Consider the following 13,694-nt stretch of genomic DNA (forward strand, 5'->3'; position numbering starts at 1 on the left):
GATTCGGTAAATACCGAATCGGTAAATACCGAAATAATCCGATTCGGTATTCCAGCACATCTGGAATACCTACATGTCGACACCATTGATTTACCGATTTTCAATTACCGAATCGGTAAAAATTGGTAATTTAAAATCGGTAAATCAATTCTACCTACATCTAGCCCTTATACTCTTCTTTTACCAGTACAGGACTGAGGAAACTGATCATTTGCATTTTTAGCACATCACTTCTCTGTTACCAATTCAAAATTAAGCCTGGACAAGAATAACAATTAGAGCATTGTTTTCATTCAGCTATCTGGAACCTTTAGCATTCCTTTTTCTTCGTGTGATTTGTTGTTTTAAGTGGATGCTTTGGGCCGTCTAGAATGGGATAACAGCACTGTTGCATTCAACAGAGTGCGCACAGTTTGGGACATTTATTATAAAATAAAGAAGTGCATGTTTATGTGCTTGCTGGACTTGATTATCTATAGATTGTCCATTGTTAAAATGAGGCCCAAGCCAATGTCTCTGTGGCCTGAATCCCAGTAGGTCTGACCCATCCATTCATCATTCTAGGGTTGATAAAAATATGATAATAATGTTATTATTATTATTATTATTATTATCTTGTGGTTGTTATTATCTTTTTCCATATGGAACACTAAAAAATAAATAATAATGTTATTATTATTAATATTATTATTATCTTGTGGTTGTTATTATCTCTTTTTCCATACGGAACACTAAAGGCACATTACAACAATAATACACAGTGGCGGCTCCTCCGCTGAGGCAGAGGAGTCTTACCTCACTGCTTTTCAGAAGAGTAAAATAGGAAAAAAATTGGAAGAACATGATATTATTATAATTGTATTTGTTCCTGCTGCAGCAACTTTGAGGGTGGGGTGAGGCTGGGCTGCTCACACAGGAGCAGGGGGAGGATTGGTAGGCACACTCTAGGTGTCCATGAATGCTTCCTGTTCTGTCCCGGAGAGACGAGGGAGAAGAGACGCGGTTAAAGGTAAGTGCATATAACTTTTTATTTTTTCCCCATTTCTCCCCCACCCCACCACCATCGATCCATGCCGGCCAACTCAGATAACAAAGGTTCAGCAAACCTACAAAAGCTTTTAAAATATATATATATATATTCTTTTCATACAAATGTACCTATTTGATAGGTGTTTGTTGATTCATGAGGGAACTTGAAAAGCATGGCCTGCAACCAGAGATGTACTTCTCAGCTCTTTATTTTTGACATGGTAGAGAGTTTCTATCTCGCAGAGCTTTGAAGGAAAAGGGACACATTACATTGTGCTGACAGTACAAGTAATGAAAGAAAGAAGTAAATGTTTATGTTTTATGTTTATGTTTTGGCAATTTTTATAGTGCGCAAATACCCAAGGGTGTCTCTGCGCTTAACTGATCAGATGATGACCAATAACAGATCTTAATGTGGAAACAGCCAGGTTTTTAATTGCTTCCTGAAGCTAAGGAGGGTGGGGGAAGTTTTAATTGTAAGTGGAAGTGAATTCCATAATCTGGCCGTGGAAATCACAAAGCATTTGTCACCCCAGTTGGCTTTCCTTGTGCGTTGGACATTAAGCAGGTAAGCTGAAGATGAGCGAAGGGTCCTAGGAGTTACAAGAGGACGGAAAGAACGAAGAAAAACAAGTGTATCATAAGAAAATACACTAGAGTCTGAGAGTGATGGAAATAACTTGTATGGTACACCTTGGGACCAGTCATAGGTGCCTGATTGGCAGTGAGGGAAGTACATAAGGAAACTCAAGCAGAAGGCCGGGTGTAATCTACAGAGATGAGACCATATATGGGTGCAAAAAATTGGTCTTCTTTTGTTTCTTTTTAATAAAAGTTGTGACGTCTTTTTTCCATCTTCAGTGAATGAGGAAGGTAATTCCAGTAGACAATGCACTGAACTGCATGAGATCTGCTTACACATCTTTCAAAGTAAGGTGGCCAAACATGATACATAATTGATACAAACTAAAATACTGCAAATTTGTGTGGAGAAATGTACTACTAAGGAGGTATGCTCATGCTCAGTACTTCAAAAGCACACACGGATACATGCTGTGGGACAAACCAATGCTTAAGAGGGCCCAACAACAAATCAAAATGTCTGAACTATAATACAGGCCACGTGGTTAGCCACAGGGCCCGACTGAGAACTCAAAGCAAAAGCAGCCATGGCAATTTAGTTGGACCAGCACCGCCCCCCCCCCACCTTCACCCGCCAATGGTGAGGGGGGAGTGTGAATGTGAACACTGCTGCTTTTGTTATTGGGGCCAATATTACAGCATCGCTGCAAAACCGTTCCCTAGCAACAAGACCGGACCCCATCCCTGCAAAACCGCCCCCTACCCTCCAGCCTCCCGGGAAACCCCCAATGACCGATACGGCCAGTTCGGCCCTGGTTAGGCATGGCTATTCTGTATGGATGGGCAAAGTGTAGTGGAAAGAAACCTAAAATATCAATCGGCATTCCAGTACTGCATCAAAAACTACCCTTAACTATCAGAAACGTCATTGATACTGGACAGTTTGACTGGAATATACCCAGGCAGAGATACATGCATTTTAGTAAAGCTGCTGGTGAACATGTTCCTGCCCTAAAACAATACTATATATCCATTCAATTTGAAAGAAAATTAAAAATACCATAGGGAACAAATGTTTATTCAGATCTTAACAGGGACGTCTCAAGGTGATAAAGATTTAATGCAATGTAATCTTGATATCGCCCGTACCTGGGTGTTATTATGTAATCAACAACTACTATTATGGTCACAAACCAGTTATACATACCATTATGACTGCCATGTAGAACAGGGATTTCCTTTTCCCGAACCTTCCATTTGAGATTTTCATAAGGGTCACAAAACCACTTTTGCAACTCGGAAATACTTTTCCAACTGGTGAAGGGTGTTTACTTTGTACTGTGACTTTCTGAATTGCGGGTCTTATGATTAATACTGTCTATGCCAAAGCCTACTTCTCTAGAAATCTGTGTTCAGCATAATAATAGGTTACAGATTAATATAGGCTGGGAGGTACACAGAAAACATCACACAATTTATTAAAATATAATCAAAAATATTACTTCTAATCACAGGTCTGTGTTTATATGAATAGGTTATTCGAACAGAAGTTTTCTAATTTGAAATGTTTTGAAATGGAGTTTTGTTTTTAAGATATTGACTGTGATATTTTGATTGAACATTAATATAATATTTGAGCACTGAACATTGAAATGCCTATAATAGTTCTCGCAATAATTAAAAAAATATGATTGGAGATTTGCATTGGTGAAGATGACTTTCCAGAGCTCATGAGTAAGCTGGCAGGCTTGCCTGTTGGTGCATCTTGAAGGAGACAATTTAAAAAAATAAGAATATTAACCATTATTTCTCTAAATGTGACTGATCATTGTAGCAGAATACACCTAATATCGCTTTATATTTTTAATGCAGACTATGGTTTTCTGATTAAAAGGAGGAATATAAATTCACAGGCTATCAGGAGATATTTTAGGTTCTGCAAGGGCTGGCTCACCAGCCACGGCACATGCTGCATTCCCCTCCCCAAGAAGCAAGCAGATAGCTTCTGAAAGTGAACTCCTCTTAATTGATAAGGATAAGCTATTTATGTTGCCCTCCAGTGAAAAGGCAGCAGATAGTTGGAAGTTATCTCCCTTTTCCTGGGTGATGGCTCCTCATCTCGCTGAATGAGGGCAGGGGCTCACAGGCTGAACCTGGCAGCGCACTGTTCATGTCTGACTTAACAGCTGATTTGTACTGAGCTGAATGTGAGCTGACAGATCAGTTGAGATCTTAAAGCATTTTTCAATGTCCTTTTACAGCTGAGTACATTTAGGGCTTTTTATAATTCAGATGGAGAGAGGGATTATTAAAGTGATATCACTGCGGAAGCTTTCAGACAGGAGAAGAGATACATTAAGTTGAGAAAAATCTAAAGACTGAGTTACAGCTTTAATAATTGGAAATACTGATTTTCAGGAGCCATGAATACAAACAATTTTGCAAAGGGATTCTTTTGATTTGTGCCGGTTAAATGTTATTTCTTCCTTTTTTCCTGCTCTTTTTGTATTTCAAAGAGCAGTACCGAAATGATTGTGTGTTAGTAACCAAATAATGCAGCACTACACCCAGCTTTTCAGGAGTAAATATGAAAAATATGTATCTCAGTTGACAAAACCCTTGAGGGAGAGGTTTAAGTCGCCCAGTTCATGACTACGATGGCAGATACACTTTTGTAGATGTGCTCATTGCCCTTCTTCAGTAGTTATAGTATATTCTATGGGCATCATACTTGACCCCACGTCGAAGACAATAATGATGCAGTTCCCACATTCGTTCATGCGCTTTAGATATTGATACTGTTTTCAATTCAACAGCACAGATGACTCCTCCTTTCACCATTCTAAGGAGAAGAAATTAAGCACTTCTTCATAGGATCATGATATCAGTCATATAGCAAAAGCCAATTCAGGTTGTGCTTCTTACAATTATTATTAACCTTTCTCATCTACATAGTTAGAGCACCCACCCCTCATTCCCCCAAATCAAACCTGCACCCGGAAGAAATAATTTAGAGCTTTGCATGAAACTTGCTGGTAACGTGTTTAATTCATGAGAAGGTGGCTCAATGAGTAATATGCTGGCTGCAGAGAATATGTATAGCTTGTGCCTACAAAGTGCCTACTTGGAGTGATCAAATGCTACTTCCCACTTCTGATTCAGTTTAAAGGACTGCGACCACTTACCGTCTGCCATGTCCCACAAGGTCCGCTAAACATTAGCACCCTTCACCCTCTCGGAGGCTCTGTAATGATTCCTGACCCTCTTTCATACTGCTTGCTCTCTTACACCCTACTGACTGTTGACATAACCCTACCAACTACTTGCTCTTGCCACTGAATGCTTAGAAAGCATCTCTTGAAAAGGCTCAGGGAAGGCAGCTACACAATACACAAACGTTTGTCCTCTCACACACCCTCACTTGCCCTCTCTACCTCTCCATATCCTGACCGTTCTGCCTAGTACTCTTAACACCCTATAACACCTGAAACTGACCCCAAACAGTCAAGCCATGCTCGCTTGATTCACAAAACTCATATCCCACTTTAAATCTGACATGCAGTATCCTAGGAACAAAGATCAACTCACTGAAAACAACAGTTTATCAGATCTCACTATTCACCCCATCAGAGATGCAGCACAGGTCCTTGTAGCTCCTCTAGTGCAGGGGGAACAGATAAGGGGGCCATAAAACATTCAGGGGGCTTCCTGTCAGCCCGAAGCCTATGAAAATGTGTGAGATTTGACTTGAGCATCATCATCACATTCTGCAACGGAGGGGGCATCATTTTGCGCTTTGCTAATGTACCCCATGCATATATTATTCAACCCTATATCCAAGTTCATCATCCTGGAGTGAGCCCAAATACTGAAGCACCAAAAGCAACTTAACTGGCACTCTCCAACAAACAAGTCCCACCGCCATTTGCCTCCCTAATCGTCGTCAAAGTCTACCACTAAACTATGTGCTTTTTGAAAGGAAGATCGAACAACCTTTTCCTGCAAGAGTCAGACTATCTGCAAAAGGAACGTGAGGAGCACAGATCTTAAACAAGCATTAGCAAAGCCAATGCATCAGGTTGTAGCGTATGGACGTAAGCAAACAGCATTTGTGTATTTCTGTGTTGATCCATGTAGGCCATTCTTGATTTTTTTTCAAATGCTTGTCAAACAGAGAATATGGAGAACTTCCAAATGGCAAATGTAAGTCCTGACTGATATATTTTAAAAAAAGCTTTCTGCAGTGAGGAAAAAAAGGTTACTTTCTATATTTAGTGCACGAATGATATAAAGAATTTAATGTGTGGCGTGAGAGTGTATACTTTTGAGATGTATTGCAATGCAAGACTTCAGATGTGGTAGAATAATACTCCAAATAGCCAATAGCATGAGGAAAGAGAGCAATGCTACTCTATCTCTATTGTGTTAATTTGTAAATGGATTGCTACCTAAGTAGAGTTTCCAAAAGCTAAATGAACCTCACATGGTTATAATATCCAGGTATTCAGTTGTTTGCAGATGCTCCTTTCCATTGGGCATCACCGTAAGTGCAGAGGAAGAGAGCTCCATATATTTCGGGCCAGGTATCGGAACGAGCGACATCCCATCCAAATACTGTTGAGCCAAGGCCAGATAGAGTAGGGAGAAATGTAGTGTTCTTGTAAGGTAGTAGGGGCTGATCAAAAATCTGAGGAATAAGAGGCCACTATGTGTCAGAGCTCTGTAAGTAAAACAATGCATATTTTCCTCAGGGTGTAACTAGAGGTCACTCATTTTAGCAAACTCATATCAAAATGTCCTGTGGGAACATTAAATTCAATGCAGACATAAAATGGCTATTAAAAACAATCTTAGGGCCTGCTTCACAAAGTTACACTTTTGATGAAATTTTAACTTTGCAGTAAGTTTACTACTTTCAGAATTCACTGAGTGTGAACTTACTACAAACCTGTAAGTGATGTGTCTCCACCCCCAGAGTAATAGATTCGACTTACTCTTGTGTGGGTGGGTGATGTGGTGGTCAGACAAAATATTGAAACTAAAATATCATCCTACTAAAATATTGTGTACAAAATATCGTGAAATGGAAATATCGTCTGCAAGAATATCGCTGTCAAGAATATCAATTTCAAGTTAAGTAATATTGGTAATGAAAATGTAAATAATTTTATTTGCAAAAATACGGTTAATATAATTTTTTTAATTAATTTGTGTATTTTAGTATATATTTTAAATGTATATGATGAAACTTTTTTTAAATAATTGTTCATGTTTTTTAATATAGTTGTTAAATTTTTAGAAGGTATTACATTTAAAAAAATATATTCTTGTGGTATTTAGTATCACAGTGGGTTGTCAATTTAGAGGGGTACAGGATGGGAAGTAGTTTAATTATAATTACTTAATAATTCGTTTTTAATTATTATTAATTTGTTAATCTATAATTTACTATTTTAATTGGGCATTTTTTTATTTATTGAAATTTTCGGTGTTGGTTGTGTTGTTATAGGGGTACAGGGTGTGAAGTAAATTAATTATAATTAAATAATAATTACTTGCTAAATAATATTATGATTTTATTGATAATTAATTATGCTAATTGTGTAATTCATATTTATTTTTACATTTTCCTTTTAGTTGCGGATTGTGGGCTTTACTGGGGTACAGTGTGGGAAGTAAATTAATTTTAATTAATTAATAATTAGTTGTTAATTGGCTGCCGTGGGGAAGGCTGTGTAGGCAGCTAGCTCCCTTGCTCCTGGCGTTTTGATGTGAAGGGAAGAGAAGGGGAGAGGGATATTCAGCTACTTCAGTTACTTCTTCTGCCTAATTACTATTAGACTCGACTCTGAGATTCTACGTCGAATTTTCTAAAAATCAGCGGGGGCACCTTACCTGTATATCTGTATATCTGTATATCTGCAGTCAGCATGATCCTGGCCAGCCGGACGGAGCATTTACCGCATTTACCGCTGTTTGCAGAGGCTCTGCAGAGGCTCCCCCGGAGCTGTGCGGAGGTCGAGAGGCTGAGAAGCTGAGTGACTGAGAGGCGTTGTCCACTTCCGCCCACTACCTACGGGACCTGATTCAGTGCTCTCAGCAGCAGAGAGGCGTTTGACTGATCCTCGACTAAGCACTGGAACAAAAGAATCTCAAACCGGCGAATATCGGTGGAAGACAAGTGTATTACGCTGCATTGTACATAGTCCTAACAAACTGCTTCAAACTGCTACAAACTATCACTTGCAACAAACTATCCTCGTGACAGGCGGTGTTCACGAATGCTACTAAATTTCTCTGAGCTCCGACGGCGGTCTCCGCTGTGGCGCGCTACACTCTGTCTCTGCTGGATACAGAGGAGCGTTTTTCCTGGCAGAGGGGGTTCACGAAAGAAAAAGAGGACGCCGCTTCCCCCCTCCATTGCAACACGTAGCAGTAAGAAAAACGACATTGGGTCTAAGCCGAAGGACGTGGAACAAGGGAGCGTGGAGGTCGCGAAGGCAGAGGCAGCACCACTGATTTCTGGCAAGACTGCCACAAAACCGGGTAAGAGCTCCAATAAGGGGGGTGCTACTAAATCCAATGTATCACAAACACTGCCAGACTTGTTTGAGAAGCACGCCGCTAAAAAGAACATTTTAGACAATGGCACCGACAATTCAAGCATGGACAATCAAAGCACCGATTTAACAATTACTCAGCTTTCTTGTCAACCATCTATTAGCAGCGGTATTCAGAATAAAACTAATATTTCTTCTACTGTGATAACGGCTGCGATACCGACTGACTCTTTGAGGAAGGGCATTATGGGAATTGCAGTTCCCGGTGGAGCCATTTCCAATCGGTCATGCTCACTTCCATCATTATCTCTGGTATCTCTGGTATCAAACGACCTATCTAGTGATTTGCGAGCTGAAACAGAAACTATCACGCAGCAATATAATCAGGAACTTCCTGAAAACTTTTATTCTCTCTCAGATCTCTCATCCGATGAAGCAACAGGCGCAAATAAAGAGTGGGCAGACATCAGCTGTGAGAGCTTATCTTCTGCCGGAGAGAGTAGCCTCAGCCCTGACAATGCAAATGCAGCTACTATCATTAAAAAGAGGCCGAAGAAGAAAAGATCCTCTCGCGCAGTGAGTAAAGAGACTATTCTCAGGCCACCAAACGATGCGAATTCTCTATCTCCCAATCTAGCAGCTACTGCTTCTGCTGCCGACGATACTCTCGGTCCTAATCATAATGGCTTACCCGACCCAATTTCGCCATCAGATAATAATGAAGAGATAACATTGAAAACGATATTTGACACTATGATGACTCATCGGGCAGAAAGTAAGGCCGAGAATCAACGTACGCAAATGACATGTGCCAAAGTCAAAAATGCAGTACGCCGTGCAATTAAACTATGCTCAGAGACTGCGGATAGGGTCACTGAAGCAGAGGCCAGGATAGCCGTGTTGGAAGAGGAATGTATGGCTCAACGACAAGAAGCAGGAGACTTTAAAACACAAAAAAATGATTTATCTGATAAGCTAGCCAGCTTGGAAAACCAGGCCCGTAGAAGTAACTTGCGTTTTTTGGGAATCCCTGAAAACAAAGAAGGAGGTGACCCGAGGCGGTTTATTATTAATCTACTAGGTGATGCTTTCCCAGAAATCACCGATTGGGATTGGGCCCGGGAGATACAACGAGCTCACCGATTCCCTTTCACCGCAAGGAAACCGCGACAAGGCCAAGAAAGTTATCCCAGGGCCATCTTGGTTTCATTTAATAATTTTCTTGCTCGTGAAGCCATCTTTGTTAATGCAAGACCAGATAAGAAAGCGGATGGTCTTGGTGTTCAGTTTTTCGTGCGACCAGACTACTGCCACGCTACTGTGGCTCAACGCTGGCATTTGAAGCAACTAATTCCTGACTTCCAGAAGAAGGAAGTAGCAGTATTTCTTCAAGGCCCTGCAAAACTTAAAACTATATTTAAAGGCCAAACAAAATTCTTCATTTCTACAACTAAAGCTAAGGAGTATCTAGACTCTCTTTGAACGATTTTGATGAGCTCAGACGTGTTTTATGAAAATTTCAGAATATATGCTTAGGAACCATACTGAGTAATAATTCCTATCCTAATGTAGGACTCCTATGTATTTAGTTCCTAAACTTTCTTATACTCCTTCTTATTCTTTGTCTGAATCTGTCTGAATTCTGAGTACTCCTCTTCTCTTGTTTTCTTTTTCGTTCTCATTTTCTTTTTTCTTTGGTAAAGATGCTAGGAGCCAGGGACACGGCATCCATATGTTTCAGGAACTGATGGTTCCTGTGCCTCCTATAGTGGGGAGGGTGGGGGGAGGGGTTCTGGGGTTCAGGGTGGGGGTGGGTATGGGCAACGGGTGGTGGTGGGGGTGTATGGCTGAGGTGTTCAATACAGGGATGGCTACTAAGGCCGAGGTGTTCAATACAGTGATGGCTATAAGGCATACAAAGTCTAATGTGGGGGAGCAAATGTTTATGATGATGATCAACAATCGTTTTTCTATATTGTTTTTGAAATGTATAAAAGGTTGAAAATATGCACTATCAATATTAATGGTCTTAATGATTTAAAGAAGATAGCTATGTTTCGTACAATGCTACAAACTCTGAATATTGACTTGTTATGTGTTCAGGAAACCCATATTTCATGGGATAAACGCTCTCTCCTGAATAATCTGGGATTAGAAGTTTTGATTACATCTAAGCAAATGGGTATCAAGAGAGGTGTTGCTATCTGTATGCGAAAGGGAGTAGGGAAGTGCGTTAAAACATCTTCCGACAAATGGGGGAGATGGGGGCTTGCGGAATTAAAAATTGGTAGCTGTAGATTTACTTTATGTTGTCTGTATGGCCCAAATTTGGATGATGCTGAATTATTTAACCTCATTAACACAGAGCTATCCACCTGGACACAACCGATAATAGTGTGCGGGGACCTCAATATTCATATACCAGCCGATTGGGACATTAAACTAGGAGAGAGATATACGGGTCGTAAGATTCAAGCGTATAAAGCTCTAAGAGATCTGGTATTGTGTAACGGGTTAACCGATGTTTGGAATAAGTTTTATTACAATGACCCTGGTTATACTTTCTTCTCCACCCCCCACCGAAAATGTGTCCGTTTAGATTATTTTTTTGTTTCTTCGGTTTTTCTGGAGCAAATCCGTATTGAAATACTACCACAGGTTATTTCGGACCATAATCCCATCATCGCGGAGATTCAATTCCCTATTGATCGTCAAAGCTTAAACAGATCTTGGTCATTTCAGAGGAGCTTATTATTGACGAAGAGTACCTCCAGTTCATGGTCACTATTATCAAAGATTATTTTTCTATAAATAATGATTCTGCCTCTCCACAGGTAGTCTGGGATTCTTTTAAATCCGTTGTACGGGGGGAGACTATTAGTTTTGCTAATTATAGAAGGCAAAAAAATCAAAAAGACTTTAAGGATAGGCTAAATAAGGTTAGGCTGGCAGAGCTCGAATTATCCACCGCCTGTAAAAATAATGTCAATATAGAGGATGCACAAATTCGACTAACTATTGAACGTTCAGGACTCCGTACACATATTGCTGAAGAAGTAGCCGTAAAATTTAAACAATATAAAGCAGAACGTTATGAACTTAGTGAACGTACGGGGAAAATCTTAGCACAGCGTTTACGCCAAAAATCTTCTTTTAATGAAATACAATGTATCAAATGATATTAATGGGGTCCTTCAAGAGAATAAGGCAGGGATATTAGACGCATTTCATGGTTTCTACAAGACGTTGTATAACGACTATAACAACGAAGTTGATAAGACTCTTAATCCTATAAATTATCTCCGAAACTCCAATCAACTGTCACTGCGTACAGATGATATCGACCTCTTTGCTAGGCCAATAAGCTGGGAAGAGATTGAAGAGGCTATCTTGAGTCTAGCTGCCGGCAAAGCCATGGGGTCCGATCAGATCCCCCTCGAATTCTATCGGACGTTCAGACATCTGTTGAAGACAGAATTATTAAAAATTTTTAATGCAGCATTTCAAGATAACCCTCCTGATTCCTGGTCGACTGCTATCATAGTTGTTTTTGTAAAAAAGAACAAAGACCCAAAGGAACTTGGTTCGTATCGCCCCATTTCCCTCATCACGGCAGACAGTAAGATATATTCCAAAATTCTTGCCAATAGGTTAAATGATGTCATGGCTGGTCTGGTCTCTCATATTCAACACGGGTTTATCAAACATAGGGATACTACAGATCACGTTAAACGTGTTATTGCACTGTTGGATTGGGCCCAAGCGAAGGAATCCCCAGTCGGAGTGATCCTACTCGATGCTGAAAAAGCGTTTGACAGAGTAGACTGGGGGTTCCTTTGGTCGGTGTTAGAATGGAAGGGTTTTCCATCACAATTTATTAAGGCTGTACAGTCACTTTATTTCAATGCAAAAGGAGTAATAAGACTAGGTACTGATATTTCCAGACCATTCTCTATCACTAGGGGGACCAGACAAGGGTGCCCCTGCTCTCCACTTTTATTTGCACTTTATTTAGAACCTTATTTGAACAGATTAATTGCAGAACCTGGCATTCCCCCAATTCGACTCCATGAAATAGATCACAAAGTCTTAGCATACGCAGACGACGTGGCCATCGTAACCCCTGATTCATCCATTGCTTTACCTAAAATAATCGAAGTTGCTAGCGAATTTGGCAAATTTTCTGGCTATAAATTGAATGTTTCAAAAACCCAAATCATACATTCTAAAATAGGTACACCCACTGATCTCCCAATTAATTCTACCGCTATATACCTTGGGGTAACTTTATCTCCCAAAATAGACGACATCGTTGGATTAAACTTGGACCCTCTACTTTTATCTACCAATAGGACCTTGGAACGGTTAAACAATTTACATTTATCTTTATTCGGACGGACCAATGCCATTAAGATGCTAATTTTCCCAAAATTTCTTTATTTTTTTCGTACTATTCCTCTATTTTTTTCTATGGCTCTTTTCAATAAAATAGATAGGATGTTGTCTAGATTCTTATGGGGGTATCGTCGATCTAGAAGATCTCTTAAGTGGTGTACTCTTCCGCAGGGACGTGCGGGGTTAGGATTTCCGAATTTCAGAATATATTATTGGGCCATTACTCTTAAAACTATTAAAGTTTTATTATTCCACGATCATGCCAACGAAACCTGTAAGGCCCCATCTATTTTTGAAATGCTTATGGGTGATCATGCGCGTCAATCACTACTGATTTTTACGGAGCCGAGCTATTATAAAAAAACGAAATTCAAGATCTTTTTCTCTGCTTTTCTGGCTTGGAGACAGATGAATAAAGTTTTACGGATTATTCCTAAATATAATTTCTACACACCTATATGCTGTAACATTCCAACTTCTGGGATTCCTCAAAGCACCCCTATTTCTCGACTTCGTCTGGGACCGATTCACTCAATAGGGCAAATGTACTTAGATGGGACTTTAATGTCATTCTCCGAACTCCAAAACACATTTGGTCTTTCTAGAAATGATTTTTTTAAGTATCTACAAATTCGTAGTTTTTTGGAAAAAAAAAATCTTCTTTATAGTGATGTAATGGAGTCTAATGATGTCTTGGAGAGTGGTAGGAAGGATGCCCGTATTGGTACACTATATCAGTTAATGATTAACAGGCTGCACGATGACCTCGTTCAACAAGCCCAGAAGTGGGAGAGGAAATTGTCTATAGAAGGGATTGATTTGGCAAGGGCATTTGAGATTAGTAATACAGTATTAATTAATAGCTCTCTTAAAAGCCAACACTATATGGCCTCCTTGGATTTGTATTACACACCTGCTAAACTTGCTAAATGGAACGCTACGAAAGGTATCAACTGTAGCCGGTGTGGGATTTTAGCAGCTGACTCATGTCATATGTTTTTTAGTTGTCCTAAACTTACTGTATATAAAAATAAGATAGAAAATTGTTTGACTAATTTGCTTGATGTCAATATCAAACTATGCCCTTCTGTCACTATTTTTGGTTTATATTTTCCATCCGAGAGTTTA

General features: G+C 39.8%; 1 protein-coding gene across 2 annotated transcripts in view; it reads left to right on the top strand.

The window, feature by feature from the left end:
- The window catches only part of DOK5 (docking protein 5), a 664,757-nt gene that overhangs the window by 425,281 nt on the left and 225,782 nt on the right, over positions 1-13,694 (top strand). The gene's annotated exons all lie outside the window — the stretch shown is intronic.

This window comes from Lissotriton vulgaris, chromosome 7 (genome assembly GCF_964263255.1).
Source record: "Lissotriton vulgaris chromosome 7, aLisVul1.2, whole genome shotgun sequence".
Classification (NCBI taxonomy): Eukaryota; Metazoa; Chordata; class Amphibia; order Caudata; family Salamandridae; genus Lissotriton; species Lissotriton vulgaris.